Genomic DNA, 7,632 nt, shown 5'->3' with positions numbered 1-7,632 from the left:
TGATCTAATAAAAAATTGCAAAAGATATGAACAACTATTTCACAGAAAAAGAAAACATATAGGCAATAAACACATGAACAGATATTCACCTCACTAGGAATGAGGAAATGCAAATCAAGAGAATTTTAATTGGCAAAAATAAAGAAGTCTGGTAATACCAAGTATTTGAGAGGATATAAGTCAATTGGATTAGTTACATATAGCTAATGGGCATATAAATTAGTACAATTTCTGGAAATAAATTGGTGGTATAAAAAATATTCATAAACTCTAAAGATTCTGCAATTTGATGTCTAGTTATACATCCATATATAAGAGAATTTTTAGCACATGTGTACCTGGAGACACATACAGCAATGTTCATAACAGTATTGTTCTTAGTTAGACAAAAACTGGAAGGCAAACAAGTTGTGTTATATTCATATAATGACACATCAATAGCAGGAAAATGAATGTGGAACAGCATAGATGTATAGTAGTTACATACAGTCATAGGGAAAAAGTATGCCTCAGAAAACAATATATTAATATAATATGACTATTTTTACAAAGGTTGAAAACAAAGAAACTAAACCATCTGCCATTTAGGCATATGTGTAATGTGTGTACATGTGTATATGATTGTTTAAAAGTAAATTAAGCGATACAACATTAATCACAAATTGAGGTAATGGCAACAACTGAGGGGGAAACAAGGGGTGGAGTGATATAGAGAAGCACAGAAGTAGACATAGATTATTAATAATATTTTAGTTGGGTTGTGTCATGGGTTATAAGCATCTATGTCATGGTAGAAGAAAGGAAGGTAGCAGACGGATGCGCAGGGAGGTGGGCGGAGGGGGAGTGAGAGAACTGACCTAGCTTCCATACATTTCTGCTGTTTGTTAACAACCATAAAGAGATGACCCCTAATGCCACCTCATCATGAAACCTTTCAGGTAATCATTAGTGTTGCTCACAATGATGCAATTCTCCTCTTTTTGGAGGCACACGGAAGGCTGCACTTCTTCCCTTGTTAAACAGCACCATGTAACTTGTTATAGCCAAGAAATACAAGCAGAAAGTGTCACTTTCAGGCCAAAGCCTTTAACGGAAGCAAGGCACCAGTCAACATCTTCCTTTTCCACCTTCAATAAATACCTCAAATATATAGCATTGGCTTGGTGGTAGGTTTATAGGTGAAGAAGAAGCTAGTATTGGAAATAGGAAAGATGGCGCTCCATGTTATATAGAAGTGAAAATGTTAAAAATCATTGCTCGTGGTAACTCTAGAAGTATGTTCTGCACCTACTGCACTTGATCTCTAAGGGAAGACACCAGAGAAACAGAATGTCAACGCTTTGTCAGCTGCTTTTGGCTGCCTTTGGTAATAGTAATATATTATGAAAGAGATGACCAAAGGAAAAACACATGGTCTGTTTTGCAAGCAGAAATGAAAGGAATAACTGACTCAATGTCTTCAACAGGTAAACGGTATGGAAAAATTTCATTGATAAATGATCTTCCACAGGACACATACAAATATACTCACACTATAAAAATCTTTCTGTCCATTCAACTCAGTCAAGATCAACTATTAAGTGAATTCATACTATAACCATCACCATTCTCCATCTACGGAACTTGTTTCATCTTGCAAAACTGAAACTTTGTACTCATTGAACAATAAGTTTCCATTCCCCTCTCCCTCCAGCCCCTGGCAAACACATTCTATTCTCCTGTCTTATAAATTTCACTATAAGAACTCATAAAGTGGAATCATACGGCATTTGTCTTTTTCTGACTGGCTTATTTTACTTAGCAGAATGTTCTCAAGATTCACCCATGTTGTAGCCTCTGTCAGAATTTCATTCCTTTTTCAGGTTGACTGATGTTCCACTGGATGTATATTCACATTTTGCTTATCCATTCATCTGTCAGTGGATACTTAGGTTGCTTCCACATTTTAGTTATTGTGAATAATGTTGCTGTAAAAATAGGTGAACAAATGTCTCCTCAAGACCCTGCTTTCAACTCTTTCTGATATAGACACAGAAGTAGAATTGCTGAATCATATGGTCATTCAATGTTTAATTTTGTGGGGAATCTCCATACCATTTTCCACGATGGCTTTACCATTCTACGTTCCCACCAACAGTGCACAAGGGTTCCAATTTCTCCACATCCTTGCCAATACTTGTTATCTTCTGGGTTTTTTTGTTTTGTTTTGATAGTAGGAATGTTAATGGGTGTGAGGTGGTATCTCACTGTGGTTTGGGTTTGCATTTCCCTAATGAGTATTGATGTTCAGCGTCTTTTCATGTGCTTATTGGGCATTTGTATGTCCCATTTGAACAAAAGTCTTTTGAAGTCCTTTGCCCATTTTTGAATTGGGTTTTTTGTTATTGTTGAATTTTAAGAGTTCTCTACATAATCTGGATATTAATGTTTATCAGATATATGATTTGCAAGTATTTTCTCCAATTCTGTGGATTTTTACTTTGTTGATAGTGTCTTTAGGTGCACAAAATTTTAAAATTTTCATAAAGACCAATTTGTCCATTTTTTCTTTTGTTGCCTGTGCTTTGGTGTCATATCCATGAAATCACTGCCAAATCCAATACTGCGAAGGGTTTGTCCCATTTGGTTCTAAAAATTTCATAGTGCTAGGTCTTACATTTAGATCGGATCCATTTTGAGTTAATTTTTTTTTCATTCAATGACTTTGGTACCATTGAGTTAATTTTTATATATAGTATTAGGTAAGGGTCCACATTTATTCTTTTGCATGTGGATATTCAGTTTTCCAGCACTATTTGTTAAAAAGATTGTTCTTTCCCCCATTGAATGGTCTTGGCAACCTTGACAAAAATCAATGGACCATATATGTGTGGGTTTGTTTCTGGGCTCTGCATTCTATTCCATTAGTCTATATGTCTGTGTTTATGCCAGTACTACACTGTTTTGATTACTAACTTTATATTAAGTTTTGAAATAAGAATATGTAAGTGCTCAAGCTTATTGTTCTTTTTAAGGATGGTTTTGGCTATTTGGGATCTCTTGAGGTTTCATATGAATTTTAGGAGGAGTTTTTCCACTTATGCAAAATATACTATTGGGATTTTGATAAGGATTGCATTGAATCTACAAATCACTTTGGGTAGTGCTGACATCTTAACAACATTAAGTTTTCCAATCCATGAACATGACATGTCTTTTCATTTATTTATGTCTTTGTTGATCTCTTTCAGAGATGTTTCATAGTTTTTACTGCACAAGTCTTTCACCTCCTTGGCTAAGTTAATTCCTAAGTATTTTATTCTATTTGATGCAATTGTAAATGGAATTTTTAAAATTTTACTTTTCATATTGTACATTGCTAGTGAATACAAATACAACTCATATTTGTGTGTTGACTTTGTATCTTGCTACTTTGCTGAATTTGTTTATTAGTTCTAATAATATTTTTGTGGAATCTTAAGGATTTTCTACATATAAGATCACATCATCTGTGAACACAGATAATTTTACTTCTTTTCCAGTTTAGATGCCTTTTATTTTTTTCTATTCACAAAGAAAAAGCTCCAGTCCATCTTTTAATTTTTTTGAAAAATTCCTGATGTTACAGAACTAAACTGAAATATATTAATACTCCACTCTTACATTTCCATGACAAACAGAGAAATTCATGAGGCAAAAAAGAAAACAACAAAACAGGGAGAGGCTTATAAAACTAAATACAGATCTCAGCATTTAACAGCCGAACAGAGAAAGGAATTAAAACACTTTGATTAAAAAATCACGAGTGGATGATAAAGTGTGTAGAAACTGAAAATTTACAAACTATTTAAAATCTGGAATGACTGACTGTTCAGAAACTACACAGATGGATCGTGGGTGGGGGCGAACAGCAGACAGGGAGAATGGATGACTCTACATTGTTCTAGCTGCTCCCCATGCCACCCATCTCCAAGGAAAGCCTGACAGTGATTAGATATTGAGCCAGGCTAATGCTGGCAGCAGATCTAGTGATGGTAACCTGCCTATCAGCAGATCCCTCCACTGGGTTCACAATTTTGATCTACTCCCCAGACATCTGATTGATCTCATTGATTTTGGTGCCTTGATGCCTGATTATGCAGCCAATCAAACCATTTGGAATGGTGAGTTCATTAGAAGTAGTCTGAGCAGATGCATCCAAACCTGCCCAATAGTCTTTCACCTCTGGAGAGCTGGATTCAATGCCACTGAACCTGATGTTGCCAAGCATCATGGGAAAATGAGACTGTTGCATTGCCAACTGGTGCAACTTAGTCAAATCTGGCTGTGGAATGACATACCATCCTTGAATGGTATAGGCCTGACCACTTGCAAAGATGACCAGAGAACTAAATGGCTTGGGCTGGTAGGGGATGGTCATGGCCTTCAGGGGGGCCTGGGAGAGAATCTCCAACATGACCACGAAGATCTGTTTGACACACTCAGTGATGGATTGAGGAATGCCAGCAATAGTGATGGCATCAGTTCAGTTGTGGAGCGTATCCCCTGCCACCTGGACCTGAGTCCCTGTACTCTCTCATATTTCCTTGATCTTGCAACCACCTTATCCAATGAGAGAGCCACATTGACCAGCAGAGACCACCAGCCCCAGGGTGACTGGGGGTCTACTGGCAGCTGTGCTATTGGTCACAGAGCTGCTGATGTCCTCTTCCAGTTTGTCGATGATCATAACAAAGGCTTTGAAGATGGCATTACCAAGTCCAGCCAAAGTGATAATTCTCTCAGGACAATTCCCTTCTGAGATGTTGATATGTGTACCACTCACCTCACACATCTTCTTAACCGATTCTTCTTTCTTTCCAATGATACTGCCAACTTCCTTGCCATACATAAGTAGCCAGATGGTGAGAGTGACATTTAATCCACCTTCAATCACACCGGTGTCCATGTCGAGCACTGTTCTGGAAGCTGGACTTTGAGTGGTCAAGTCTTTGATCACTGGTGGGGGTCAAAGCCAAAAACTGCAGGCATGAGGCAGCTGAAGGAAAAAGGGGAGCTGGCAGAAACGGGAAGGGCAGGAGGCCTGGGTGGGGGAATAACAGGGGCAGGCAGGAAGGTGAGGGGCAGGGCAACCACAGCAGTGGAGCATGAAGGGGGAAAGGCAAAGAAGGAGGAGGAGGAGGAAGGAGGAAAGAGACCCCAGGATGGGTGGAGAGCTGCGGAGGGCAGGTAGGATAGGGCACAGGCTGCTGCTGCTCCAGCTGCTGCCTCTGCTGGTCTCAGATGCCTTTTATTTCTTTCTCTCACCCAATTGCTCTGGCTAGAATTTCCAGTACTACGTTGAATAGAAGTAGCAAAACTGGGCATTCTTGTCTTGTTCCTGATCATAGAGGAAAACCTTTCACTCTTTCATACATTAAGTATAATGTTCACTGTGTGTTTTTCATATATGGCTTTTATTTTATTGTGTTAAGATTTGTACTTCTATTCCTACTTTGTTGACTGAATCATGAAAAGGTGTTGAGTGTGTCAAATGCTTTTTCTACATCAATTGAGGTGATCATGATCATTTAGCCTTCATTCTGTTAATGTGATGTGTTACATTGATCCAGCGCAGGAATGTTGAACCATCCTTGCATTCCAGAAATAAATCCCACTTGGTCACGGTGTAAATTTCTTTTAATATGCTTCTGGTTTGCTAGTATTTTGTTGAGAATTTTTGCATCAATGTTCATAAGGGATATTGGTCTGTAGTTTTCTTTTCTTGTAGTGTCTTTGTCTAGCTTCGGTATCAGGGCAAAGCTGGCCTCATAGAATGAGTTAGAGAGTTTTTCCTCCTCTTCAGTTTTTTGAAAAAATTTGAAAAGGATCAATCTCAGTTCTTCCTTAAATGTTTGGTAGAAGCTATTTTCTTTATGGCTCCTAGGGGGATTACATTTTACATCCTTAACTTATAACACTCCAAGTTGAATTTATACCAGTTGAATTTCAATAAGATACAAAGGCTCTGATCTTTTAAAGCCCTGTCCCCACCCCTTTGAGGTGTTGATGCCCCAAAATTGCTTCTTTATGCATTGTGTGTCTAAAACAGAAACTAATAATGTTTGTAATGCATTAGTCCTTTAAATTATATAGAAAAGTGTAAGATAATCGGGAACAGTGGCTCCTGCTTATAGTCCCAGCTACTCAGGAGACTGAGGTGGGAGGATCATTTGAAGCCAGGAATTCCAGGCTGCAGCACCGCAGTGAGCTATGATCACACCTGTGAATAGCCATTGCACTCCAACCCAGACAACATACTAATACTCTCTCTAAAAAAAAAAGAAAAGAAAAGAAAGAAAAAAGAAAACTATAAAATGTGAATAATAGGAAACATATATGTATACTGGTTTCTGCCTCCAGTTTCTGACACAGAGCTCCTGAAACCCTTGTAAATAAGAGTATTTGGAGAATCTTTTGTTCCAGTATTTGCTATTTGACCCTGGTCCCTAACACAGAGCTCCTAAACCCCTTGGAATTTCCTGGGTGATAAGAATGCCCTTTATTCTAATGAGGTGGCACCTGATGGACTCCTGGATGGGGGTTGACCCCAGAAAAACAGAGCCATGCTTAGAAGCTTGGAACCTTAAGCCCCACTCCCCATCCTCCAGGGAGGGAAGAAGGACTGGAAATGGGGTTAGTAATCAATCCTGCCTACCTGATAAAACCTTCATAAAAATCCCAAAAGTAAGGGGTTCAGAAAGCTTCTGGGTTGGTGAACACATCCATGTGCCAGGAGGATAGAGCACCTGACCTCCATTGGGACAGAAGCTCCTGTGCTTGGTACCCTTCCAAACCATGCCCAGTACTTATTCATCTAGCTGTTCATTCATATCCTTTAAAATATACTTTCTAGTAAATTGGCAATATTCTGTTAACTGATTTCCTGGGTTCTGTGAGCCACTGTAACAAATGACCAAACCCAAGAAGGGGGTTATGGGAACCTCCAATTTGGAGCCAAGTTAAACAGAAGTTGTTGGTAACCTGGAGACCTACTACATGCAATTTGACATCCAAAGTAGGGGACAATCTTGCGGGGCTGAGCCCTTGACCTGTAGGGTCTGCACTCACTCTGGTTGGTGTCAGAATTGAATTGAATTGTAGGACCCTCAGCTGGTGTCAGAGATTTGGTTAATGTGGGGGAAAAAATCCACATATCTGGTCACAGAAGCACTGAGAGTAATGTGAATATAGAAGAAAAAAGAGTGCTTTTTCTATAGGAAAAAAATGAATTCACCGTGTTTTTATAATTTGCTTACATGTACATCTCCCCTTGCCATCTCTCTGAGTTCGCACTCCCTCCCATAGCACTCTGAGTCAGGAAACACATATTAACTTTCTTTATATATCAGAGTTTACAAGAATGCATGGCACAATGATTCTTCAACAATAGTGCAGTAAATTTGTTTTCCATAAGTGAGTGAAATTGAGTTGAAATAGACTTTTGAAAACCCTCAAAAAAACAATATAATAATAACTAACATATATCAAGCAGATACTACAAGCCTGGCGCTCTTTTAAAAGCTATACAAGTTATTGTGGTGATTGTCCACGGAGGCCGGGCTAGTGGGGAACCTGGAGTGAGAGTTCTGGATCCCAGCCACAAGATGAGGA

At 38.7% G+C, this 7,632-nt stretch overlaps 1 pseudogene; it reads right to left on the bottom strand.

The window, feature by feature from the left end:
• Window positions 1–3,922: 3,922 nt before the first annotated feature.
• LOC105806414 lies at window positions 3,923–4,956 on the bottom strand (annotated as a pseudogene).
• Between the last annotated feature and the right edge of the window lie 2,676 nt (window positions 4,957–7,632).

Source organism: Propithecus coquereli, unplaced genomic scaffold (assembly GCF_000956105.1).
Source record: "Propithecus coquereli isolate 6110/MARCELLA unplaced genomic scaffold, Pcoq_1.0 Scaffold140, whole genome shotgun sequence".
Taxonomy (NCBI): domain Eukaryota; kingdom Metazoa; phylum Chordata; class Mammalia; order Primates; family Indriidae; genus Propithecus; species Propithecus coquereli.
This window is presented reverse-complemented; position numbering and strand designations above follow the sequence as displayed.